Source organism: Pristiophorus japonicus, chromosome 15, assembly GCF_044704955.1.
Source record: "Pristiophorus japonicus isolate sPriJap1 chromosome 15, sPriJap1.hap1, whole genome shotgun sequence".
Lineage (NCBI taxonomy): Eukaryota > Metazoa > Chordata > Chondrichthyes > Pristiophoridae > Pristiophorus > Pristiophorus japonicus.
Genome location: NC_091991.1, coordinates 44599721 through 44627457, shown reverse-complemented (window position 1 = coordinate 44627457; position 27737 = coordinate 44599721). Strand labels below are relative to the sequence as shown.

Here is a 27737-nt window from a genome sequence, read left to right as displayed (position 1 = left end):
AACTGATCTGTAAAACCAAATGGTCGAGTTAATGCATATGGATTTTGGCGAGCATGATTTGAGCATTTTGTCCACATGATCACTAAAAGCAGTGACCATCAAAGGTGTTTCCACTGTATAGGTGCATATCGGAGAAATTAAATCTCAGTACAAAATAAAGCTTAAATGCACTATTTAGTTAATTTATCACAAAAATTAAGAGCAAATATGAATACAGAGTTTGCAATCCACAGTCGAGCAATAATTTGGGCAACTGCTCAATTCCAAATGTTAACATGTAAAGATGATTACTATGGTGGCAAATGTTTGTACTTCACTCCAAATCCTAATATAGGTGTCATTTTTTCTTGCCTCGGGTCGGTCAGAGATAGAGTTGCCATCTGTCCAGTTTTATGAGGCGGCGGTCATGAAATTTCTAAAATGTAAACCAGACATAATTTTTCCCCATTTTATTCTGTGTCCTTTGATGTGCAGTTATTCGTTATTCAGATGTTAATGACTTTTCACCCCTGCCCATGCTTCTCCAAGTTTGGACTTGACAAAAAGTGTCAACTCTGATCAGCAAAAAATTCTTGAGCAGGTAAACTTTCAAGAAAGAGTACTCAGAGCACTTCTTGTTAAGATTATCTGGTCAATATCACATAGCTGTTTGCGTGACCTTGCTGTACGCAAATTGGCTGCCAGGTTTCCTACAGTAATTACACCTCAAAATTAGCTGTAAAACACTTTGGGACATTGAGTTTGTGAAAGGCGCAATATAAATGGAAGTCTTTCTTTTTCAAAATGTAGCAGATAAAATCCCGAGTTAAATTTGAATCAATAACCTGATTTGGCATCAGTAGTATGTGAACTATGTGCTTAATGTCATCATGGTTACTCAGGGCAAGGAATTGTGCCCCTGTCTTAGAGCAATTACATTAGGCTAGAGTTTCCCTCACCTGTTTTTCTGGCGGCCTCATCCGAGATGCGCCGTTTTTGTCCGCCTCCAAGTGCGGCAAAAAAAGATGTCGGTATTCTGGCCACTCCCCTGCCTCTCTGGTCGTGGCGCAGCGTGGCCCAATGGATTGGGGGCGGAGCCAGGTCCCGGCACTGAAAACAGTGCCTGGACCTCTGCACATGCGCGCTAGAGTCTGCGCGCATGTGCAGTAGCTCCTGGCAGGCCGAATCGGAGAGTACGCGCTGCAGACTGTGTGGCAGGGGCCCGAAGCACGCCGTCCCTAGCCCTGGCCAAATGCGCTCCCTCATCGATGGCCCGCTGCGTTCCCTAAGGTAGGACTTCTATTTTTTATTTGTTATTCACGGATTGATTTTGGTGCTTTGGGTGCAGGGTTCCTTCTATTTTTTTAATGTTATTTATTGATTGCTTATTACTTTTTGTGCTTTGTTTGGTGCTTTAAATGTAGTTATTTGTGCCGATTCCTTAACTCTAGGCAAGGTTTTTTTGTGTGGACAGAAGTGGCAACATACGCTGGCCTAAGTTAGTTTGGAACAACTATTTGCTGGTCAAACGCCTAAAACAGGGGTAAGTGGCTGGGAACGCCTCCTTTTGGAAAAAAAAACGGAACTAAAAAAAAAACGAACTAACTCATTAACACTGCCTCAAATTAAGTGGCCAGAATTGCGACTAAAAAAAATCGTCCAGAAAAATCAAGTTGCTCAAAAAAAAAAAGGAGCAACTCCTGAGGAAACTTGGGCCCACCAAAAGGTTACTGAAGAGGGAATAAAGAGTACTCTAGTTATGAGGTCAGCTCTCATGTCCTATTGTTTCAGAGGAAAATGTGTACCATAGAGACCATCCTCAAGAACTAATGGGTCTCAAAGGTATTGCGCATGAGCAATCTCAAAAGCATTGCTAAATTAGCAAGGCTGCAGTTGGTTATTGTGGTCACTTTTTCGTGAAGCTTGAGAAAACTGCATCGAATCTTAACAATTTTCTACTCCTCTAATGGATTCAGATTGCCTGCATGACAAATTCTTCGACTATTGTACCAACTTAGCCGAGTGTGTTTTTATTTTTTTTAAATGCACAATTAGGGCGATGTTCCCCTGCAAACTCGAGGTGAAGTGTGGGGGAGGGGACGTCTGCTGGAAGTTGCAGAGGTAATTTGGAGAGCGCGCTCCAATGGAGAATATGCTCCATCCCAAGCAGTGAACTCAGATTTATTGGCCATGACTGTAGAGTCCATGGAATTGCTAAAGGATGGAAAATCAAAATTAGTGCAAACCCTGATATTTTCCTTCTTGCATTAGTTTAAGGAATTTATAACCACATTTACTAACATGATTCAAATTTGTTACAGGAAGTGTGTTTCAAATAGTTCCTGAATAAGAAATACTTTAATTGCAGAAATTAAATGTAAAATACCAGCACAGAATGTTTTCAGACAATGGAGATCAAGCTGAAAATACCTTCAGCTGCAATAGTCACATAAACATTACAAGCCTCCTACATCATTAAGGATGTTCTAATTCGCTGAGCAAATGGGCTCAAAGAGAAAATGATTATAATGAAAATGAAAACTCAGGTCTTTGAAAGATTGATCTCCTGCCCCAAGGCCACACAAAACAATTTGAACTTTGCCATCAGCAAAAACCAGTCTATATTCACTTGATAAAAGATGTGATTGGGTAAGATCACCTGGTAAAAAAAGGTTAAATACAACAACGAAAGTTGAGCTGATGGGACTATTCTTCATTTACAAATGCTGTAACCAGACGTGTCGACTGCAAAACTGGAATTATATAGAGTTCTACTGCTACTACAATTGGCAAAATTCAAAAGTACACAATTCAGAATACTCTCTCTCCCTCCACCCAGCCCCCTGCACCCTCCATGCCTACAACCACCCCTGCACTCCCCGCGTTTCCAGTTTTTCTCCACTCCTTTCCTGAAGGAATTGACTCTTGGCTGGGATAGAGTTTCTGACATACTCAGCACCCTGCAGTATTTTGACCAAGTGCTGTATCAACTGGACCAGCCACATAAATACCATGGTGACGAAAGCAGGTCAGAGCCGAGGTATTTTTGCAGCATGTGACTCACCTCCCGACTCCCCAAAGCCTCCCGACCACCTACGGGGTACAAGTCAGGAGCGTGATGGAATACTCTCCACTTGCCTGGCTGCGTGCAGTTGCAACAACACTCATGAAGTTTGACACCATTCAGGACATCCTCCGCTCAACATCGTCGATAGTTCATCCACTCGCCTAACAGCTACTTTCTGCATCATCAGAATACCATTCCTGGAATGTGGACTATCTACAGGACGCAGCAACTCACCAAATCTTTTTTGGAAACATCTCCTAAACCAGCGAACATCAGGAAGGTTAAGAGCAGCAGGTACACGAGAAGACCATCGCCTCTAAGTTCCCCCACAAGTCATACCCCATCCTGATTTGGACCTAAAATGCCAGTCCTTCATCGCTGCTGAGTCAAAATCCTGGAACTCCCTGCCTAACAGCACCATGGAGCACCTTCATCAGACAGATACAGCAGTTTAAGGCGGCCCACCACCACCTTCTCAGGGTAACCAGAGATAGGCAATAAATGCCAGCCTTGCCAGTGATACCCACACCCCAAGTGTTAATTTTTACATTATCAATATGTGAACTTAATCACACAACACTGCCACCAAAGTTTCATAAATATAAGGTTTGTTGTTAGAGTGCTTTATGAAAATGTTGAAGTTAAATTGTACAATTTCCTGTCCTGTACTTTTGTACATGATCACATCAAAAGTTCCAGATGAATAAAGATTAACCTGAATAAACAAATGGGTTCAACAAAGCATCCAGTGCCAGAACCTTCGGAAAACTTTACGTTATCTGTCAAAACTGGCCTAAAGTACAGCTGTATTCAATCAGAATTCAAACCAAACTTGTTCAATCTCATACAAACTTTTGTAAATTGATAAAACCAAAACATGTAGTCTTTTTTAAACTTCTCTACACACACACAGATGCTTTTTCTGTAAAGTGGAAGAAATCCTCTTGACGACTTGTGGTCTTTTGTAACAATCATTTCTATAAAATTCAATATTTGATTAATGCAACAACTATTGGGTGTGCTAAGATATCGGAAAAGCATTCCCTTGTGATGTCAAGAAACATGTAACTAACTAGCTCTTCAATTCAAAAGAGCTGTGCCAATATCAAGCAATTTTTAAACTTTAAAAGTTGGTGTATATTAATAGACAAAAGACACATAGGAGAAAACGAAAGGTATATGTGGTGTGAGGAGAGTTAGAGAGAGGAGAAATAGAGAGGTACATGCACTCTGAGAAGTGGGGAAATGGAGGTGATGAGGAAAGCGAGATTAAAAGAAATGAATGATCGCTTTAATAACATTTCAAAATGTACAAACACCATCACCCGCCTCACCTTAACACACTTCTCATGGTGTAGTCCCGACACACAATTATCATCATTTTTTCCATCACCCAGACCATTCCCATATTGTTAGTTGTTTTGTAAAATTGGTTAAAAAAGTAAAATAATCTCTTAATTTAACAGCAAGAAATGTAATCAAAGAAAGACATTAGAAATATTAAGGATATTATAAACTATCCAAGAAATAATTGAAGGACAACACAATTCCTTTAATATGCAACAATTGGCAGCTTTACATTTTAATAAACATCAATAAATTGCACAATTTTCACATCATGATCACAAATCCATCGACGTATTCCCCACTACAAATCATGGGACGAAAACATTCCTTTCCTCCCATCAATACACAAATTGAACACACAAGGTCATTGCCTCTCCACACATCTGTCTGGTAGCTGACAGAAGGTTCACCCATGCTGTCACCAACCAACTGGCACATTATCTGAATCAATAGAGCATGTATATTACTGTGCATCATCGATAACCACTTGCTCTGTCACTGAAAAATATATCCTTTCTTTTGATACAACCTTTCTATTTTACTGTTCACTTTGTTGAACATTGGCTGGATTGTTGCGAGACATCTCCACAATACATAGATTTAACTTTGAGACAATATAAAATGCATATTCATACCAGAAGAATGGTACAACCTTCTGATTTTAAATGCATCACAAACAGTAGCTAAGTAGTTTTAGTGGTACACACAAATATACAAGTCCTATGTCCTGGATTTTGTAAAAAGAAAGTAACTTATGAGAATCATCTCTGTCTAATCCTTTTATTAGTTTATGTATCTGACTTTTGCCATTGTCCTCATCACAGTGTTCCTAATTCTGAAATTGCCCTCATTATTTTCCTCTACTCTTTCCAACATAACTATGCTTCCATGAGTGCTGGGTACTAGATGGTATATTCTATATATGCGATTAGCTCCTTAGAGTTGAATGGATAGTCGACATAGGCAATTCTTTTTTTTTACTTCATTAATTGCTTTCTTACTCGATGGATGTTATTTCCATGAATAGTTCAGGACCACTCAAATTAATTTCCTGTTCTGTCTTGTACTGTTTACTGTTTGTCTTTATGATTTTGCACTGATACCTACATATTTTTTTTTGTCCATAATGAAATTTACATTGTGGAATAAACACAGCTGCTGATGTGACATCACAATAACTAATGTGTCTATGTGGCAAAGTTGATGCAACATATTGACGCTCAGTGTACAGAGGCAGCCTGCTGCCACAGAATTTGGCAAATTCACCACTGCACTTCAGTTTAGCAGGAAGTAGTTTTGTATCCCCAGCTCCCAAAATGGTCAGTTCGTCATCGCAATCACATTGCTTGGAGTCGAGCACAAGGCACAGCTTCCTCACGAGTTTAGAGGGAAGTTCAGAGGGCAAATTCACTTTATTCTCTCTGGTACATTTTCTGACACCTTTGGCTGAAGAGATTCTCTACCGGTTAACCCCTTTGGCTTTGGAACAGTGTACACATAGGAACATAGCAACAGGCTTAGGCCATTCTTTTTTATTTGTTCATGGGATGTGGGCATCACTGGTCAGGACAGCATTTATTGCCCATTCTTAAGTGCCCTTGAGAAGGGCAATTTAGCCCCTCGAGCCTGTTCCTCCATTCAGTGAGATGATGGCTGACCTGTGACCTAACTCCATGTACCTGCCTTTGCCCCATACACCTTTGGTTAGCAGAAATCTATCGGTCTCAGATTTAAAATTAATTGACCCAGCATCAACTGCCATTTGTGGAAAAGAGTTCCAAACTTCTACCACTCTTTGCGTGTAGAAGTGTTTCCTAACTTTACTCCTGAAAGGCCTGGCTCTAATATTTAGGCTAGGTCCCCTTGTCCTAGATTTTCCAACCAGCGGAAATAGTTTCTCTCTATCTACCCTCAGTTCCCCTGTATAACTTGAAAATTTTGATCAAATCACCCCTTAATCTTCTAAATTCCAGGGAATAGAATCCTAGTTCATGTAATCTCTCCTCGAATTTAACCCCTGGAGTCCACATATCATTCTGGTAAATCTACACTGCACTCTCTCCAAGGCCAATATATTCTTCCTAAGGTGTGGTGCCCAGAACTGAACGCAGTACTCCAGGTGTGGTCTAACCAGGGCTTTGAATAGTAGCAGCAAAACTTCTAACCCCTTGTATTCTTATCTTCTAGATATAAAGACCAGCATTCCATTAGTCTTTTTGATTATTGTTTGTACGTGACATTTTAATGATCCATGTACATGGACCTCCATGTCTCTTTGGACCTCCACTGTTTCTAGTTTTTCACCATTTGGAAAGAACTATGATCTTTCCCTTTTAGGTCCAAAATGGATGACCTCACTCTTGCCTACATTGAAATCTATTTGCCACAGTTTTGCCTATTCACTTAATCTATTAATATCTCTTTATAATTTTATGCTTCCATCTACACTGCGGCCTATCTTTGTGTCATTGGCAAACTCTATCCCATCATCTAAGTCGTTAATAAAAAGTGAATATTTGAGGCCCCAACACAGATCCCTGTGGGACACTGCTAGTCACATCTGAGTACTTGTCCCATTATCCCGACTCTGTCTCCTGCCGCTCAGCCAATTTTCTAACCAGGCCAATAATTTGCCTTCAATCCCATGAGCTTCAACTTCAGCTTACAGTCTCTTATGAGGGATTTTTATCAAATGTCTTCTGGAAGTCAATATAAGTAACATCCATAGAAATTCCCCTGCCTATTACTTTAGTCACCTCTTCAAAAAATTCAATCCGGTTTGTCAGGCTTTACAAATCCATGGTGGCACTCCCTGATCCAGTTGTGTGTGTATATGAGGCATGGATGATGTACGGAAGACACATCAAGTCGCTGGAGATATATCACCAACGATGTCTCCGCAAAATCCTGTAAATCCCCTGGGAGGACAGGCGCACCAACATCGGTGTCCTCGTCCAGGCTAACATCCCCAGCATTGAAGCACTGACCACACTCGATCAGCTCCGCTGGGCAGGCCACATAGTTCGCATGCCAGACATGAGACTCCCGAAGCAAATGCTCCATGCGGAGCTCCTTCACAGCAAACAAGCCAAAGGTGGGCAGTGGAAACGTTACAAGGACACCCTCAAAGCCTCCCTGATAAAATGCGACATCACCACTGATACCTGGGAGTCCCTGGCTGAAGACCGCCCTAGGTGGAGAAAATGCAGCAGGGAGGGTGTTGAGCTCTTCGAATCTCAACGCCGAGAGCGTGAAGAGGTCAAGCGCAGGCAGCGGAAGGGGCGTGTGGCAAACCAGTCCCACCCAACCCTTACCTCGACGAATGTCTGTCCCACCTGTGACAGAGTCTGTGGCTCTCGTATTGGACTGTTCAGCCACCAAAGAACTCACTTCAGGAGTGGAAGCAAGTCTTCCTTGATTTCGAGGGACTGCCAATGATGATGATGGCAGATGGATAGAGAGAATGCCAAGGTTCTGGAAGTCTTCTTCGTGTCTGAAAATGTCACTGCTCATCAGGTATGATAGTCAGTCATTCAAAAAGGTCTCAATTGGCAAAATAAACTTCCACTGAAGCACATTTATATCTTCCAACATACAAGATTTAGTTCGGGACCTGGAAAATTAGGTCCTTTATTGAGACACCTGTGAACTTTTTGGTGTCGAAGCAAATCATCCTCGATTCGAGGGACTGCCTATGATGATGAATTCTTAACACCAACCTGCAAAGACCTTGGGGGTGAAATTCAACTCCACTGGGTCATAAAATGGGCAGTAGCGAATCGGCCAATTTATTTTTCCATTGAAGTCAAATCAAGTGGGGTGTACGACGAGCGGTCAATTCACTACTGACTGTTTCGCTCCTTCGTTGGAGTTAAATTTCACCCCTCATGAGTTTGATGTATTTTAAATGGACATTCCTGTCGATTCACAATCCATCACAAAGTTGAGGGTCTCGGTGAGCGAGCTGATATGCAGAGCAAAGCTAAATAAGGGCAGTAGAGTGGGGAAGGGCCAGTAGGGAAAACATAGATGTGATTTGAAGTACCAAGGATAAGGAATCTTTTAGTGCAACAATTCAATAAAGAAAATAGAAAGCAAATTCTGGTGAGGAAGACACCAGGTTACTTGAGGATGGTAGATACGAAAGATTTTGAAAAAGAGGGGTGGTAAAGGACAATGTGCTTGAACATGGAAAAGGAACGAGAGAAGTAAGGGGATAGGTCAATCTTTTATCTGAAGATATGAAAGCCATACTGCTGCCATGGTCGCTTGGACAGGGAAAATGGCAGAACATGTCAGATAGGACAGCAGTGCCATTGATTGGATATGGCATTTGAAGGTGCATTCACTCACCTTGATCACTCGTGTGAGGTCATTAAACTTCTTGCAACACTGCATCCAGGTCCTCAGGGCTTGATTACTGGCATTTACCCCCACGGCTATCTGCTCCCACTGCCTTCTGAGCATTTGTCTGGAGGGCCTCCTGGCCCCCTGGGAAACACCACATCACTCCTCTTTTCCACATCCTCCAGCAAGGTCTCCAGTGCAGCATCGAAAAACCTTGAAGCCCACTCTCTCCCATGTTGCGCCATTATTCAATGTTTCCCAGGCCAGAATCAGTTGTAGAATGACTTCCAGCACCTGCTCCAGCCACAATGCCCCTCCCCTTTAAGAGGTGCAGGCTGGCTTTAAGCAGTGCAGGCTCGCTTTCAGTGGTGCTAGCCTCTCGCGATTTTGGGCTCCCTGCTAAATGCATACAACCAATCAAAAGCGCTGTCTGCAAGCAGAAATCATGTAAATGATCAGGCAGCACAGTTGGCGTGCTGCCTACATTACATTGAACGGGCATGTGGTAGTCGTGCATCATGATCCCCACGCCTATTTTTGGGGCAAATAAAATTTAGCCCCCATTTCTAAAAAGTAAAACAACACTGTTGCAATATAAAAGCCTCAATCTTGATCAGAGGGATGCAAATCTGAATGTGGCCTTAAAATGACGTTAAACGACATCTGTCCTTAGTGGTCTACATTCATCAGTTCCTTGCGAGACTTATAAATACAGCACCCTATTGCCATGCAGTGACCCATTTTAGAGATTTCCACAGAGGGAGGAGAAAGGAAATGAACAGAAACTGCCCACCAGTTCCATTTCACAAAATGGTACATCCTGTTGACATAACAGAGCAGTACCGATAGTGATCATAGAAAATACTGAAGAGGAGTGTCCCATCCTCCCAGCTCAATTCATTAAGCAACATTCACAAAGACATATTAAAACTTCATTTAACATGAGAGAAGTTTAAAAATGTACAAAGTAGTTAGTGGCCATTCCTACGGGATAAAAATTAATGAATCTTTAATGCAAAATGTTAATTCATTTAGGTTCACAGTTAGCACTTAAAACTCAGACATATTGATAATGAAGGTCTCAAGTTCAATCCCCACTCTCTGCTAATTTCAGCATATGTGCAACAGTTAACCTCGCTGTGTTATGGAGAAAGCGTGGACACTGGGTGAAAGCAGATGGAGATTAGCTGTGCTGCCTCCAAAACCAAATAGCCCATCAACATTTACAGTCACGGATCACACATGAGTAGTGCCCACTTCGACAAGATACCAAAGGGCAATCGGTACCTAGTAAACCATAAATCATCAACAAACCAAAATACTTTCATAAACCAACTTATTTCCTGTAAACAGTCTACCACAATCTTGAACGTCTGTAATTCTATACTTTTGTGAAAATTATTAATTCTCCAACAGCAAAGACCAGGGAGACGAATGAAGTCGTCAAAAGTGTCTGCGGGAGTATGGGGTGACAGGGGAAACAAGGAGACAACTGAATCACAGTCACAGTTAAACAGGACATCATTGATACTTTGACTAAATCAGAGTTTTATGGGCTGGTTGGAAAGTGGATTTGAAGAATTGAATAGCAATTGGTGAGAGAAGTGAGCACATAGGTGAGTAGAAACACAGCATTCAAGGATCCTGAAGAGGAAAGGTCAATTCGAGATAGGGTAGCCGTTTACATAGGTTGTGGATGGGCTTACTATGGTGGCTCTAAAAAAGGATGGAAACAATGCCGGAAGGAAGAGGCTTGACAAAACCAACAAGATTGGAGCCAAGATGGGGAGGTTGGTGGTCATAGTTATCATTCAGGCTTTCTCCCAACATTCTCTATTTATAGCGAATGGCAATTCCCATAAGAAGCAGAACTCCCCAAAGAAACATGGGAGACCCAGTTACATCGAGTCTCTAGCATTTCCCACATTGGGGAATAACTTTTGTCTGCCTCTTACATAGTAAATGATGGACTAGGAACACTGATTCCCGAAGTCAGTTACGACACCGGACTCTGGATGAGGAACCTGCCGATCCTAGAGTTCACAAGAAGCTATGTTGGCACCATTGATAAGAGTCCAAACTTGCCAAGTGACCTGGTCTTCCGAATAGACGATTTGGGGCTGAAATTCAGTAGTGCCCCATTTGGGGGCGTTCACCAAGGCAAGGCGGGACATCCTGCTCCAGGTGCGGAATCCTGGAGCAAAATTGGGTTTACTGCCCGAGAGGAACTGGAGCGCAATGTCGCACACTCCACTTCCTCTTGGAGGCGGGACTAGGGTGCTAACTGCAGGAATTTACCAGCATTACTTGAAGCGCTGCAGAGCACTGGCGGAAACACAGGGCCTGCTCCTTCCGTTAAAGGGGAGGGCACACTGCGAACTCTGCATTGGAGCGAGGGGCCATCACTTCATCACTGGGGAGCGGGGTGCTGTGGCAGCAGCCTGGCACAGAAGCGGAGTGTGGACCCTGCAAACTCCACAAGGCAAGGTCGCGACCCATAAGTCGGCCATGAAAAAAAATTGCTCTCCGCATCTCCCCTTTAATTTTCACCCTATGAGCGGAGTACGGCCGGGTTCTGCGAACCTGACACAGGCATTGCCCATGGCGGCCTCGTGGGCCGCTACCGAAGTTTCACTCCAGGGTGAAATTGGGTCACTGCGCACGATGACGTTGTTATCACCGCGCAGCAGCCCAGTGGTGCTACCAACAGGAGCGGGGCGCTGCCGGTTTGCGCTTCCGCTAACTTCCGTGGAATTTCACGGGAGGCAGTAGCAGTCCAGCGCGAGAAGTCATTTGCGCCCTATTAGCGCCCCCCGGGTGCTAAAGGGAGACACAAAGGCCCCAAGTTTCGGCCCGCGCCGAAAACGGCGCACCTCCGAGCTGGACGCCTGTTCTTCGCGTCTAAAAGTGCGCTAGAAAAAAACTTCGATATTCTCCGGCTCCTCAGAGCTCGATCTCAGCTTGGCGCGGGGGGCGGAACCAAACACTCGCGTCGATTCTGTAAGTAGTGGGAAGCGGGTCCAATTTAAATGAGCCAACGTGGTGCCAGCAACCCTGCGCGTGCGCGTTGGAGCGTGCGCGCAGTGTCAAACAAACATTGGCACTAGGCCATTTTTAAAAGGACTCGACTGCCGTCGAGCTACTGATGCCGCCCCTGAAGCGTGGCCAAATGGCCTCAACCCCTTGAAAAGCTGCATGCGTCCAGTGTTGATCCTTCAGCTGCTGGCCAGCCACTGACGCCGCCCCTGAAGCGTGGCCAAATGGCCTCAGCCCCCTTCAAAAGCTGCATGCCTCCAGTGTTGATCCTTCGGCTGCCGGCCAGCCACTGACACTGCTCCTATCCTATGGTCGAATGGCCTCAGCCCCCTTGAAAAGCTGCATGCCTCCAGTGTTGATCCTTCGGCTGCCGGCCAGCCACTAACAGAATGAAGGCCTGCCTGCAGCACAGCAGCTCAGCTCGAAGGCTGCTTGCTGCCGCTGTTGGGGCTGCCATCGAGACACTGACGCCACACCCCTGCCTGTCTCCAACATGAAAGGCCTGCCTGAAGCACAGCAGCTCGAAGGCTGCTGCTGTTTCACACAGGGAGGAACATGGTTTACTTAATCTTTTCTTTGCTTTTAAATTTGTATTCAGGTTGGATTTATTTGTATAATATTTGTGTAAGTATAACTAAGGATTGATTGTAGAATTTAATGACTTCCCTTCCCCCTCCCTCCCCCACCTCGTTCCCTACGCCTAATTTGTAACCTACGCCTGATTTTCTAAAGTGTCGACAAGATTTTTTTCGAGCGTACAAAAATCTTCACTTACTCCATTCTAAGTTAGTTTGGAGTAAGCTTTCACTGCCGAAACTTTGAAAACAGGCGTAAGTGGCCGGACATGCCCCCTTTTGAAAAAAAAATTCTGTTCCAAAGTGAAACTGTTCGAACTGACCAGAACTGGAGCAAACTAAATGCCGAGAATTTGAATTTCTAAGATACTCCGTTCTGCACCAGTTGCTCCAAAAAATCAGGAGCAACTGAGGCTGAAACTTGGGCCCAAACAATGCAAATTTCTCCCCTTCATTTCTTCATATTTTTGGTAAAAGTAGTAACAACCTTAATTGGTCACCTTAGAGTTTACAGTAAAATACCAAAACCAGATTGATTTGAATTGTTTCGACAGCTGTAAAACTGCTTGGTCACAAAATGAAGTTCAACATCACCAACATGGCAATGCAAAGCCGATCTTAAGAGTTAATAGTGAAACACTGCAAGCTCCAGAGTGGCTTTCGATAAAGCACTATATCAAGTGGTTGAAATTGGACTCATGGGAAAAACGCAAGAACTTGGTGAAGCTAAATCCAGACACAACTGGGAACTTGTGTATAGACACAAAAAGATCAAGAACATGTGGCCAATGTGGCCCAGCTCCCAGTCTGAAGCCAACAGGAATTCATTCAACTTCTCTGGTCAGTTAGCATTAGAACTGGGACAGGCTATGAATCAAAAAGACAGCTTTTACAAAATGTACCTAAACCAATAGTTAAATATTAACCCAGAATACTCAGACACCCCAGCAAAAAAAGTTGATATATAATAATGGAGGGTCCAGTTAAATATTTTGCATTCGAACAGGAAATCCAGATGTAGATATGCGAGAGAACTAAAAGAAAAAGAAAGCAAGAGAGAAAAAAAAGACACAAAAACTGGGTAAAACAATTATTATTTTGTAAGAAATTGTTTTCCCCAAGTTCTGCCTCTGCAACTCCTGTCCAACTTTGTGCTCGCTAAAAAGGTGGCAATCCTATCTGCAACACTATTAATAATGGCTGTCTGCTCACCATTGCCATGGATCTTTGCCCTTAGTATCATAGATAAACCTGGGCATTCTATTAGCACTACTTTCAACTGGTCAATAAAAAAACACTACATTACGGTTTTCGATTACTTTAAAGAAGCAGGGTCATCCTCTCATAAGATAGCAACGAAAAGAAATGCATCATGAATTCATAATCAGAACTGCTTGTTCATTAAACAATATACATTAATAGCAAATGCCTGCACTACTTTCACTGCATATACATCTTGTGAAAATGTTTGCTTTTACAACTTCCCTGTAATGTTCCACAAAACACTCCAAGAAAATTGATGCTGCTTTCACACTGGCTATCTTTTTTCCATTAACTCTGATGGTTATTTAATTCTTGCCTACATTTGTTTTATGTTGCCAACTTGTTACCCTGGATCGGTGATGAATCGCAGAGCTTGTATAACCCTGTATTCTACTAGTAAGCAAAAGAGTCAAAGTCGATACTGAAATATGTTTGTGTATCCTGCCTTAAACTATTCATTCATGGCTTTCACCTATCAGATTGAATGTCCAAATATAATGTTTTAGTCTTGGTCAGCCTTCAACCTTCTATTATCCTTGGGTCCTCCTTTGACAAGTCCTCCATTTATCTACACTAATGTAGTATCAATGGCCCCAAGTTTCCACACGCGGCGAAAAAGGCGCACCTCAGAGCTGGGCGCCTGTTTTTCGCACCGAAAACGGCGCCGGAAAAAAAGTGCGGTATTCTCGAGCTCCTTGGAGCTCGATGTCTGCTTGGCACGGCGCACAGGGGGCGGAGCTTACCACTCGCGCTGATTTTGTAAGTAGGAGGGGGCGGATACAATTGAAATGAGGCTTCTTGGTGCCGGCAACCCTGCACGTGCGCGTTGGAGCGTTCGCGCACGCGCAGTCTGAAGTAAACATTGGCACTCGGCCATTTTTAAAAGTACTGCAGAAAAAGTGAAGATTTGTTTCTTGGACCCCTGCAAAGGCTTGTATTTTAATTTTCTTGATATTTCTGTGTGATGGGAGTGCTTTTAGCAGCACTGCTGAATAAATTACCTGCTGAAATCAGTGAGTTCAGCTTTTCACTGCTAAACTTGCAGAACCGGTGCCTGCAAATTAAAGACTGCGTGTTTGGAGAAATAAAAGTGCCAATTCAACTTTGCAACGGATCAACTTCCACCAAGAACAAAGAATTTCTTGCATGAGGAAGCAAACCATTGCATAATATGTGGTGCACCCATTCTGCAAATTTAAATATAAAGATGTCGATGTGGCTGCCTCTCCCTGTCCAAATGGCCTCAGTCAGTCCCCCTCACAGCTCGAAGGCTGCTGCTGTTCTTTCTTCGGCTCCCGACCAGCCACTGACGCCGCTGCAATCCCATGGCCGAATGGCCTCAAGTCTGTCCAGGTGCTGCATCTTCGCGGGGAATGAAGGCCTGCCTCATGCACCGCAGCTCAGCTCGAAGGCTGCTGGCTGCCGCTGCCATCGAGACACTGATGCCACACCGCTGCCTGAAAGGCCTGCCTGAAGCACTTTCATACAGGTAGGAACATGGTTTATTTAATCTTTTCTTTGCTTATAAATTTTTATTCAGGTTGGATTTATTTGTATAATATTTGTATAAGTATAACTAAGGATTTATTATAGAATTTAATGACTTCCCTTCCCCCCCCCCCCCCACCTCGTTCCCTACACCTAATTTGTAACCTGCGCCAGATTTTTTAAAGTGTAGACAAGGTTTTTTCAAGCATACAAAAATCTTCACTTACTCCATTCTAAGTTAGTTTGGAATAAGTTTTCACTGTGGAAACTTTGAAATCAGGCGTCAGTGGCCGGACACGCCCCCTTTTGAAAAAAAAATTCTGTTCCAAAGTGAAACTGTTCTACCTGACTAGAACTGCAGAAAACTAAATGTGGAGAATTCCGATTTCTAAGATACTCCGTTCTACACCAGTTGCTCCTAAAAATCAGGAGCAAACCATGTGGAAACTTGGGGCCATTGTTCCCATCTCTTAGTTCTCCTCCTTCGCTATTGCTGTTGTTTTCACTATTTTATGCTTTTCTTGCTCATCCGTGGAAATTCCTACACCAGCACATTTCTGTGATCAACATCCACATTTCAAGCACATATTATGCAGATCAAGCAATTAATTTGGTTGTGAGTTTGTGTGGTGAGAGAAAAGAAGACGGTAAAGCTGTCCAAATGGAAGTGAAAGCAGCAATAATTTGCCCTTGAGTGTTTTGAGGGACATTCCAGGAAAGTTGCAAATGCAAACATTTTCTCAAGATGTAATGTAGTGAAGGTAGTATAGGTGGTTGTGTGCATCATCCCTATGTTTTCCGAAAGTAATCCAAACCATAATGCAGTGACTGTTATTGCCTTTGTTATGAAAGTCTTGTTAGCAGAATGCCCAAGTCTACAAATGATACTAACAGAGAATTGAAGAGCAAGATTGCACCACAATTTCTGCTCAAAGGAAGATGCATTCTTCGTACTGCCTTATGCTCCCATTGTTACTCAAAAGTAACACATGCTTAAATGTAACACTGCACTGAGGAAAACAACAATTCATTAGAATTGTACCTCCGAAGTACGCCTCCGACCCATGAAACAATTCCAGAAGTACCTCCTAGCACCCATGCTGCAAAGAGTTGCAGTCTCAGGCCTCCAGGCGGACGGCAGCCGAAAGGGCCACGGATCCCAGGGAGGCAGGCGATTTGGAAGTGTTCTTGGGATCACGTGGGTCCAGTCATCCAACGACAAAGGAGAGTTCCCTAATGCTATGCAATGGAATCCCAAAATAATCATAATGTACAGGGTTTCAATAATTAAACAATATACTGAATTACAAATTTATTCATAAGTTTCTTCATCGCAACAATCTCAAATGTAAATTTTTACTAATAATTTTAAACACCTTAATTTGGGCCAATATTTGCATAAACTCATTTAAAGTGTATGCACATAATTTAGGATTTTTAAATGTTTTATTTAAAACTTATATATACCCTTGCGCTGATGCAAACAAAAGTTGCATTGGCAATTGCTGGGCAAATAGCCAACACTACTCATTTTTCAGGCAGTTCAGATGATCTGTCATAGCGTACCTTGGCAGATCGCAAGTTCCAGATTTCGCGCATACTCAAGTGCATAGCTTACGAACAGTACAGGTGCAAGCAAAAGTTCAGAAGTTCTTTCTCATCTCTGAAAGAAGATCTCGTAGAATTTGCGATTTCATCTGGGAGCATTTTTGACCCAAGGTTTTGTAAGATTATACGGAATAAATAAATGTCCAATATGCTCTCTGAATGGTTCCATGAGCTTATCTGTGAGTAGCTAAAGCCATACTGACCAAAAAGATCTCAAGTTTGATCTTTGCTGAGTTATTTGATAAGAGCATTGGCAGCAATAGCGGCACTACAATTGGTCTCACGGATTAGGGACAGCCATGGTACTACTCTGAACGCTATCTGATAACCACCACTAGAAGTACACAAATGTGGAGGTCAAGTGAGGACAGAATTGGGCTCTGCTGTGATATTCCTTGGGATTTTATAGTCTACTGATGCTCACTGTTAAGGTTCACATATTGGATAATGACTCTTTGGACAAGGTAACAGAATGCAACCAACTGGGTTGCCTGGAAGTCTCCTAGAATGAGCCATGCATTTGCGCTATAAATTTCCCATGGTGGCAGCCCGTTCCACTCCTCTCCGTGTCCCCACCGCTACCAGAGAGAGATGGACCGGCTGGTGTGCCAGGAATAATTGGGAGTCAGGGCAGTGCTCGAGCGTAGGAGAGCCAGGCACAGAGGGAGAATGCGGGAGAGAAGGAGAGGGAGAATGGAGGTCAGGGGAGAAAGGGAGACTGTGGGATGGGGATCATAGGAGAGAGAGAAAATGTGGATAGGGAGTTTGGGAGAGAAGGCAGAAGAGAGCAGGAGGGAGGGAGACTGGGGAATGGAGGGCAGTTGAGAGAGACTGGGGAATGAGGATCAGGGAGAGGGGGAAATTGGGGAGGGAGGTCAAGCTAACTGGGGTTTGAGTAGGAGGGGGGGAAACATGGTGACTGGGGAATGGGGTTTGGCTGAGAGTGGGGACTAGTACGTTCTGCAGTAATAGCAGAATCATGGTGAGTAGGAGCAGCGCTGCGTGAGCAACAGCCAGTAAAGGGGCGAGTGAAACCTGGTGGCCTCACTGTGTATAAACAGTGAAAGATTGTTTCCAATGGAAGGCGACTAGGGAACAAGGGAGCAGAGACCGAGAATTCCCACAGGAAGAACCATGGTGGACGGGAGAAGGAAGGTCCTTGGATTAAGGGCTAATGGACCATGGGATGCCTCAGCAAAGTAGCTATTGATGTAGAGACCTGAAGATCATTTTAAACATATATCCCATTCCATTTTAAAAGGAGGAGTATAAGATAATCTGGGGGAATGGGGTTACAGGAGAGAAGGCCAGCACTGGCACAGGCACTGGGGGCCAAATGGAAACTCTCTTTTATTGAGCCCGACCCCAATGAGTAATTTGAAAATGTTGGTGCGGAGCTGAGTTTGGGACGATGTACCCTGTAAGAAGTGTCCCAAAACACCAAGCCTGCTGCCCTTTGTGCAATCTTTTGGTTTGGTTCCAGCCGGTTTTGACATGTGAATTCCAAGTAAAGATCGGTTCTGAATAAGACTCCCAGTTCAGAGTTGTCACCTTCACACAGAACCCAAGACCAAAGCAGAGTTCAAGCAGATAGGGAGAGAGGTTGGACCCATTAAAGCTGGCAATGACTGGAGGGGTCTGACCACACACTGGTGCAGCGGGATGCTGCCTGTAGTTTCAGGGTCAATATCAGAGGGTTATGAAATTATCACTAGTTACAGGTAGAATACTGGGATGTTACACCTATTACTACCAGTTACACATAGACTATGAGGTGTTCTATTACTATTGGTTACCAGGGGAATCTGAACGTTACCAGTATTACTATTAGTCATCAGTGCAATTTCAGTAAATTACTATTAGTTATTGATAGAATCAATGCTCCTCTCACTTTTTGATAATCTCCCCTCCCCCTGCAAAATGCCCTCCCATTGTCAGTTTCTCCTCTCCCCCGCTCTCACTTTCCCTTCTTCGTCTGCTCGTCGTTGTCCTCCTGATTCGCAGAACTACTTGCACAACAGCTGCTGGTGCGAAACTACGAACTAAGTTATCAATTGCCGGAGACCCAACTTTTATAGAATAATAGAATGGTTACATCACACGAGGAGGCCATTCGGTACGTCGAGTCCGTGCCGGCTCTCTGCAAGAGCACCTCAGCTAGTTCCAATCCCCCGCCCTTTCCCCATTGCCCTGCAAAATATTTTCCAGCAGATAGAATTCTTCTCCGGCTGCTACTGGTTTCGTACCTCCGAGCATCTGCTCTGTGGTAATGAATCGGCAGAGACCTCTTTGTACCCAAGCCAAATAAATTAGTGTCATACAGTGACAGACCTGTACCCACCAGTACTGTACCCCAGTGTTAGTCACAGACCTATACCCTAGTGTCATACAGTGACAGACCTGTATCCACCAGTACTGTACCCCAGTGTTAGTCACAGACCTATACCCCAGTGGTATACAGTGACAGACCTGTACCCACCAGTACTGTACCCCAGTGCTGGTGGCAGACCTGTATGCACCAGTACTGTATCCCAGTACTAGTGACAGATCCGTACCAACCCTATAAGGTACATGCAGATGTCACATGATGAGATGCCACATGATCTGTTATCATGTGGCAGAATGTCATGTGATCAAACCTCCAGGATGCTTCCAACCAGAGTTGGCAACCCTACTATCAACAGCTGTGAATTCATTTCCCAACAAGGAGTCAACATATTGTAGTGTGGGTCAGAGAGGAAAGGAATGCAAGGTTATATTTTCACATGTTTTTTCACTGAGATCATCAATAAGGACCGCATATAAATTAAATTTGTGCGCCATGCATCTGTGCATCGTAACAGTACTTCCTAAAAATCTACGGCCTAGAAATTCATTTGTGGCGGTGATGCAAAGCGGGCAGTATCAGATCGGCCGCCCATTATACTGCAGTCAATAGAACTGAATACAAGCCACTGCGTATAATGGGATGCCGATCCCATACCGCCCAAGACAAATTTCTAGGCCCAAGTATCTAAACTTTGCACAGAAGACATCAGCAAGGTTACACAACTGGTAAAATGCAGTACTGAGAATTTGCGACTTTGGATTTTTTGTTGATCTCTCCAATAAGAAATGGATATAAAATCAATCTCCTCAGAAGTCTACTAGCCCGATATCAGCAGGTGCGGCAGCAACAGTCAATCTTCACAGGGCACACAAAATGCAAAACAGTTTCAGGTTATGTTTCACAGTTTTCTTCAAATGTAATGCATAACTAGTCATGCTTAGAGAAAAAAAATGCAAAATGCACAAGTGACAAAAGTTGTAAATATGTGTGTCAGTTGGGTTCAAGTTCAAATGTGCCATCAACTAACAACTTTTCTCAGTTTGTCGCACTCTCACATCTGTGGGTTCAAGCCTCATTCTAAGACTTGAGCTCATAATATAGGCTGACACTCCAGCACAGAAATGTCAGAGGTCCTGTCCTTTGGATAAGATGTTAACTACCTGGTGGTTCAGGTGGGGGTTAAAGATCCCACAACAATATTTATCTTTAAATGGAGAGTCATTTTGATGTCCTGGCCAAAATTCCTGTCTCAACCCATCGCACCAAACTACCGATTCGATTCATTTATCTCACTGCTGCATGTGGGATCTTGCTGTGCACACAGGTTAATGCACATCAAAGTAGTCAATTGGCTGTAAAGCACTTCAAGATGTTTTGGACAGATGTGAAAAGATGCTATATATAGATCAGTTTTCTTCTATCCTGCCAGGGATGAACAAGTCATTCATTGTTGTTTTATTTTAACAGCAGAATCTATAATGCGTAGGAATACAACAGTTATGTGCAGTGTTTTACAGATTTCTAGCACTGACAATTGTGGAAAACTGGTTAAAATGCAGCTGGTAAAGATTTTGTCACAAAAATAATGCTTTGACATGTTTAAGCTTATTTTAAACATTTCTTTGTTGGTCTGTATTTGAGTGGATTGCCATTTGATCACAAATTTTTAATGCACAAGAGTGACAGCAGCAATGTGATAATTAATCACATGACATGCTTTTTCAAAATGGAAATATAGAACCAAAGAAAACAGTGTATTGCATTGGTTACCATACTGCGTAAAGACCACTATTAAAGCTGGTCTAAGGATGTTTTTAAACAAAGGATATTTGTGGCATCAACAGAAAAGAAGTTTGGTTCCTTGTGTGTTTTTCACTTTTGATTAATAGATAATAAAAAGTAATTGAATGACAACGAAAACAGACACTCAATAGTATTTTTAGTGTGTTTTCATTTCCCTTCCATCTGATCACCTCACGCTGAATATCATTCCCTGAATAAGTACGTGATCTGCTATCAACCATCAGTCAAAATTACCTCCCCTCCAAGTTTCCTTCTCTCTCTGCAGAAAAGTAGCATTCTTCTTTCTTGTACCTCTCTTGATGGCAAACTATAAATGTTGCGACATTAGGACCTAAATTTTTACCTTTGTTTTATATATTTTAGAAAAAGTGAAAAATGTTTACATTAGAAAAAGTGCTTTAAAATTAGAAAATTTTTGAATAGCCAGTTTCAGTTGCACAGGGTATTCCATATTAAATGGAGGTGCAGATGCAGTATTCAGTTTGCTGTATCTGTTCTTGGGGAATAGGGTTACTTTATTGCGGGTGTGAAGAAGAACTATTCTGAGCCCTGGGTTCACAATGAGAAAAGGTGGGATTTTTTTGTAAAGTAAAATAAATTTAGGTTGTCGGAAGCAGAAGTGCTGTTGGCCACTTGACCATAAAGAGTAATGTCTGAGCATGCTTATTGGAAACCAAAAATATGCATTTGTGAAACATGTACAAATCTGCTGGGTCTATCCTTTTTACCCAGTGAGGTAAGGTGTACATTGAGCTTATTCTCCTTTTGTCCTGACCAAGCAGCCAATTTTTGCACATCTGTGGTGCAATTAGCTCTCAGATAATTAACACACATATGCATAAACCCACCCCTACCCCCCCCAAGGAGAGAATTACAACTACATTTAAAATGGAACAGACAGTGGGCTTGACGTGTAGGACATAGCTGGGGCTGCAATGGGAGAAATTCAGCTGTTAATCCAGCATTGGTTTAGACTGACATGTATTCACTGGAGTCTGAATCAGTACCAGCTCAAAACCGATTGCTGAGGTGGGTCTGTTTCAGGTCACTACCAGTTTGAATTTTGGCTGATGTCACGATAAATCAATCGCTCGACAAATTAAGAGACACCTTGCCCCCCCACCCCGCCCCCTTTGGGACAGGGTTGAAAGTCAGTTCTGAGTAGCAATCTGTCATTAATGTCACCGAGGTCAAGTGATCAAATCTGAGCAAATCCGGACCTTCCGCGTTCCACAGCTATTGGACTTTTAAAACCAGCAACAATCTCATATGTTAAAAATATTAACTAAATTGCTATTCCATTTAGATAACAAAAGCAAGCTTTCAAAACCTGAATGCCAAATAAAAGACCATAATATGATGCATTACAGGAAATTAATCACCAAACTCATTAAACTATTTTCAAGGTGGTAGGCTTGTGAAGACGCATTCAAACCCTGTAACGCTACCTTCTGCCTTTTGAAGCTTAGAAGCATTTTTTTTCTGCCAATGCATTGTAGATCTGCTTAAGCTTTAAAGGGAATGGACAAAGCACTGAAAGTATGACCCCATTCAGACGCTCTGGCACACAGACAGGAGCCCTGCACAATGCCAAACACAACTTAGCACACATTCCAGAACAATCCACAAAACAATACTTCATTCAAGATAATGGTGCTTTTTTAATATAAAAAAGAAACAGCGCCACAGAAAATCTCTTCAATGTACAACAAGAATATTTAAATGAACAGGAGACCTGAATGTATCTTACTTTTGATGGGTGGGTGACAGGAAGGTTCTAAAAATAAAAAAAAACGAGATTTTCAGCCAAATGCATTTAAAATGGATAACGTGCAAGAAATTCCAAAAGAAGAGCTTGAGAATCGTTTACAAGTGTGCATTCATTCACTGGGGATGAAACTGGATTATTCTGCTTCCATGAAAATCTTGCATACTGTGGACAAGGCTGATCTCAACTGCAGAATACAGGAAAAGCAAGAGTTACCCAGCCGGAAACCTGGTGTTTGAAGTATGCAAAAGCCTGATTTTGAAAGACAAGTTTAAAAATGACTCACAGGATCATGAATACAGTATAGTGTATGCAGATGTCACAAGAAATTTGTACCACAATATGCATCAACTGAAGTCATGTCTTCAAAGCTTCTTCGGCTTTTGATCCATGAAATTCTTTCGTCAAATAGCAACTCACTCAAAAAAGCTATAAATGTAGTGCAGTAACTTACATTTATTTACTGCTCCTCACTTTCGAACTCTATTTACAATTGTTACTATTTTCCCCGATCCCACCCTCCCGATTTCCACTCCTCACAATTTCAGATCGCTCTTGCTATGCATGATTTCTTATCCAATGAAACAGGTAAGTGAACAGCCAATGCTGTTTTTCAAATAAATGCTCGGAAGCACACGATGTGGTCTCCTCTACATTGGGGAGACCAAACGCAGATTGGGTGACTACTTTGCGGAACACCTCTGTTCAGTCCGCAAGCGTGACCCCGAGCTTCCGATCATCTGTCACTTTAATTATCCGCTCCACTCCCACTCTGACCTCTCCGTCCTCGGCCTCTTACACTGTTCCAATGAAGGTCAACGCAAGTTCGGAGAACAGCAACTCATCTTTCGTTTAGGCACTTTACAACCTTCTGGACTCAACATCGAGTTCAACAATTTCCGACCTAACCTCTTCCCACATTTTGTTCCCTTTCCTTGCTCTTCCCCTCCACCCACCTTTTTTTAAAATTATTTTAATTTTGTTTCTCTCTGTTTCCCATGGCAGCTGGTAATCATTCTGCCATTCGCACCCGATCTAGACTCACCTTTTGTTTTCTAACTTGTGCTATTCCCATCTCAATTCGGCCCATCATCCCCTTTGTCTCTGAAATCTCTTCTGCCTTCCACTCGATCACAGACCTTCCCTTCTGTTCTTTCCAGCAACCCCCTCAACCCCATCTCCCTCTTTCCCTTTCAGGGACCCAGCACTTCCTTAAGAATCTGTTACATTTCGAACCATTGCCAGTTCTGACGAAGGGTCATCGACCTGAAATGTTCACTCTGTTTTTCTCTCTCCACAGATGTTGCCTGACCCACTGAGATTTCCAGAATTTTCTGTTTTTAGCTCGGAAGCACCTAATCTTGGTTTTGAATCCAGCCTGGAATAATGGGATGAAAGTCTCATTCCTCTGATGACTTTAGGGGTCTCATGTAAAAGGACTACCAACTATAGTGGATGAGGAATTGCCCCTAAATTTGCACTGAACTAACAATCTTGCTCAGAGATCATAGGATGGAGAGTGGAGGAAACTTAAATGTAACAATAGTTCATTAAGGGCAGCTTTCTGAGGCTGGGATTAAGGTCCATTGTTACAGCCGATTACGGGGAGCTTTATTCTGCAGCTGGTAATGCTATGCCTGACTGGGAATGCTTGATACCAACACTGGGCGCATTCCTCACTTTGATGAGCAAAGCTAACATCTGTACATTAAAATTTTTTTTAGCATATGTACAAATAAGAACACTTCAATTATTCGTTTAGTGATCTTTCTATTCATGTACCATAGATTATTTCAGCCAGTCGTAGACACTGGAATCATCTTATTCCATCGAAAGATACTTTCACAGGTTTCATCCATGCTCAACTAATCCAAACCGACTCTTATTTTTATTTTAAAAAAAGCTTGAATGCACAGAACTCCAGGAAATGCACAGCTCTCATTTAATCCTGAACAAAACACAAGCTTCAAAGTAATGACAAAAGTCAAGATACTATCCCAGATAAATCTCCGTGATAATGATCACAACACGAGAGAAAAGACCGCTTACCCATAAATGAATACCTTCTGTGGCCTTTGCTCCTCCATATAAATTGAATGTGCTCAAGATTAGGACAAGCATGTGCCTATTTATTTAAATCTGTTCAATGTAAGTGCAATGAATCATGTTGTACAATGGAGAGAAGATGGACCGTGTTCTTTTGAACATTACTTATTCTTACTATTGTGCAGTTTCATTTCCAGAAGAAATATATGATATATACAATTTAGTAATTTAATAAACCAATTAAACTGCATTGTACCCAAGTGCCCTGTTCAAGGCTTGGCAATCCTACCTCATTCCAAAATACCAGCTAAACTACCACACCAAGATCCAACATATCTTCACATTTACTCTGAATATAAAGTGACCATTTTATTCCCCCCACATAGTATCTGTAATTCAAAGTGGCATAATGGATGAATGGCGATCTTACTGTTTTAAACGAATTATTAACGAGGCCCTATAACTCCTCAGTCCACCATGTTGTCCCATACCAATGTTCTTTAACACCCTTCTTTCACCACACTCATTTTCCAAAGGGTTCTTCAAAAACCAAAAAAGAGGGATGTCATTATATTTGTTTTGTAGGATGCACTCCGTCAGCCGGACTAATACTCCTGGAGCCATCATACGACAGAGATTTTACCGACATCTGCAAATTTGGTCTTTCCTCCTCCCACCCCCACACAGTTGTGTTTTGGTGGGTAGATTTTTCCATGAAAAGTGTTGCACTTATATATAGATATATAGGTTATTCTGGTGTCAAGGGTGGAAATACGTCCTCTATAACACTGCACTCTCTGCATTTAAAATTAATAGCAGATGATATTTGGTGCAAAGCCCAATTAGAACTTCACACATCAAAAAAAAAGGGAAGTTGACTCCTCAGAATCTCTGCATATACAAATTATACATCTGACAGAGAGATTGTCACACAACATTCACATGAAAAATTTACTTGGCCTAAAAGCCCATCCCCTTTTTGGCAGCTCTCAATCCCACTGATCCAACTTGTCCTCAATCTCCCTGGATCACGAAGTGACATCGGCCGCCTTTCACCCTGCTCCAAAAACACTTCCACCCCCAAATACAAGCAAAAGAGAACAATTTCTCTCTATTCTCTGCCCCATGAATTCGGGCTGAGAATATTCATTTTATTCGAATTATTCGCCCCGTTTGGGGCTGAGGGCAATTTTGCCCCCTTGAATTTTCAACTTCCTCAAAACAAACCAATCATACTCCCAGATTCCTGATATAGTACCAAGAATTAATATTGATGTTTGCTTCTGTATTCTCTCAAAGGCAACAGTGTTAATATTTCAATTAAGTTTCACATAATTACTTAGAGCAGAAAGGATGGGAATTACATCTTGTAATGTCTGTAAGCTTGTAATGTTGTAGCTCCACACTGTGCATGTGGATGTATTGTGTTACTGCAACTAAAGGTGAATAAATGAGTCAGCTGACGAGAAGCTTCCGGAACTTCTGAGTTGCTGTCTGCCATTATAGAAAGCTGTGTGTGCTGCGCTCTGTGAATATATCACACATGCTTCCCGATTATTTCCGCCTTTAGCTTCCCTGACAGCCTTATTGCCATTTCTAGCCCACACAAATTCCGGACTAATAGAGTTCAACAATTTCAGATCATGGCCAATGCTCCCATTTTTTCCAGACAGCAAGTGTTGGTAATTACCACTGTTGTCATTTACAGCTCCTGTAGACCGATCTTTTCTTCCTTTCCTTGTCCAATTACCATCTCCTTTTAGCCTTGTACCATCATTTAATCTCTCCTGCCTTCCACCCTATCACAGACCTTCCCTTTTGTTCTTTCCTCCCCGCTGCCTCTTTCCCCACCTTTGTACTTGCTTAAAACCTATTACATCTGTAACATTCTCCAGTTCTGACGAAAGGTCATCAACCTGAAACGTTAGCTCTCTTTCTCTCTCTCTCTCCTCAAATGCTGCCTGACCAGCTGAGTATTTCCAGCATTCCACACTAATTTAGATTTTTTCCTCCCTTACTCTGATTCAAACTTCAGTGTGGTCTTGGTAAAATCTGTTACAGCTGCTCTTCAGTGCTTTCCCCCCAGTGTACTGGTGCTCCTAACTATGCCCGAAAGGCTTCCCCGACCCCGCGCTCTCACCTCTCTGCTGCTGCTGTCCAGGCCCTGGAATTGCATCTGCTGCACTGATTTACTTACCTGCACCGATTTTGTGAACTCACCAGAAGGTTTTTCCCATAGAGGCCACATACGCCGTCCGAAGAAAAATTGGAGTAAATCGGAGCTGGCCAAACTTAACCTGCCACCCGCGCCAGAATTGGTGCGGGTGGCAGGTTGCATCCCCATGTCAAAAAAAAAACTAACCAAAAAAAACTGTAACTGAGTTACGCTGGCGCACATTGATTGGGGAAACGTGTATTTAAAAAAAAACTTAGGCCAAAAAAAGCGGCCCGTGCCAAAAAAACGGTGCAAATCACTGGGGAAAATTGAGCCCATTAAAATTACATGTTATATTTTGGAGTGCTAAACACTGAATTCTATTCCATTTAGGAATCCATTTGTGCATAATTCATCGTCTCTGGTCAACAGTTTCAAAATGAAAAATATTCCAAAGGGCAACAGAAAGACACCAGTAAATACTTCCTTTGAATCAAGAAAATGTAATTTGAGTTGCAAATTCAAAAGTGCATAAACGAATGCACTCTGAAACTAACTTAAGTTGTTCAATGCAGTATTAGTCAATTGCAATCAATGTTTGAATTTATGCCATCTTCAAGAGGATTCTTCCTTTAGTTGATGTCTTCATTACCTGAAGGTTCAACTTATCTCCCAGCTGGCCTCCCTGTCTCAACTCTCTGCAAATGACAATGCATTCAACATGCCACAGCCTGCATCCTTAACGGCACAAAGTCTCAAATAACCTTCTTGCCCCCTCCAAGTTCCACTGGCTCCTCATGCCCAATTGAGTTGCCTTCAAAATTCTTGTTCTTTCAATTCGGTCCATGCCTTGCCCCTCCCGATCCCAGGGATCCCTAGCTGCCATTTCCACACCCTCCACTTGTCTAACACTAACTACATTTTGT

General features: G+C 42.6%; 1 protein-coding gene across 1 annotated transcript in view; it reads right to left on the bottom strand.

Moving 5' to 3' along the window:
- Positions 1-27737, bottom strand: part of LOC139280730 (dedicator of cytokinesis protein 4-like) — a 511619-nt gene that overhangs the window by 393595 nt on the left and 90287 nt on the right. The window lies entirely within an intron of this gene.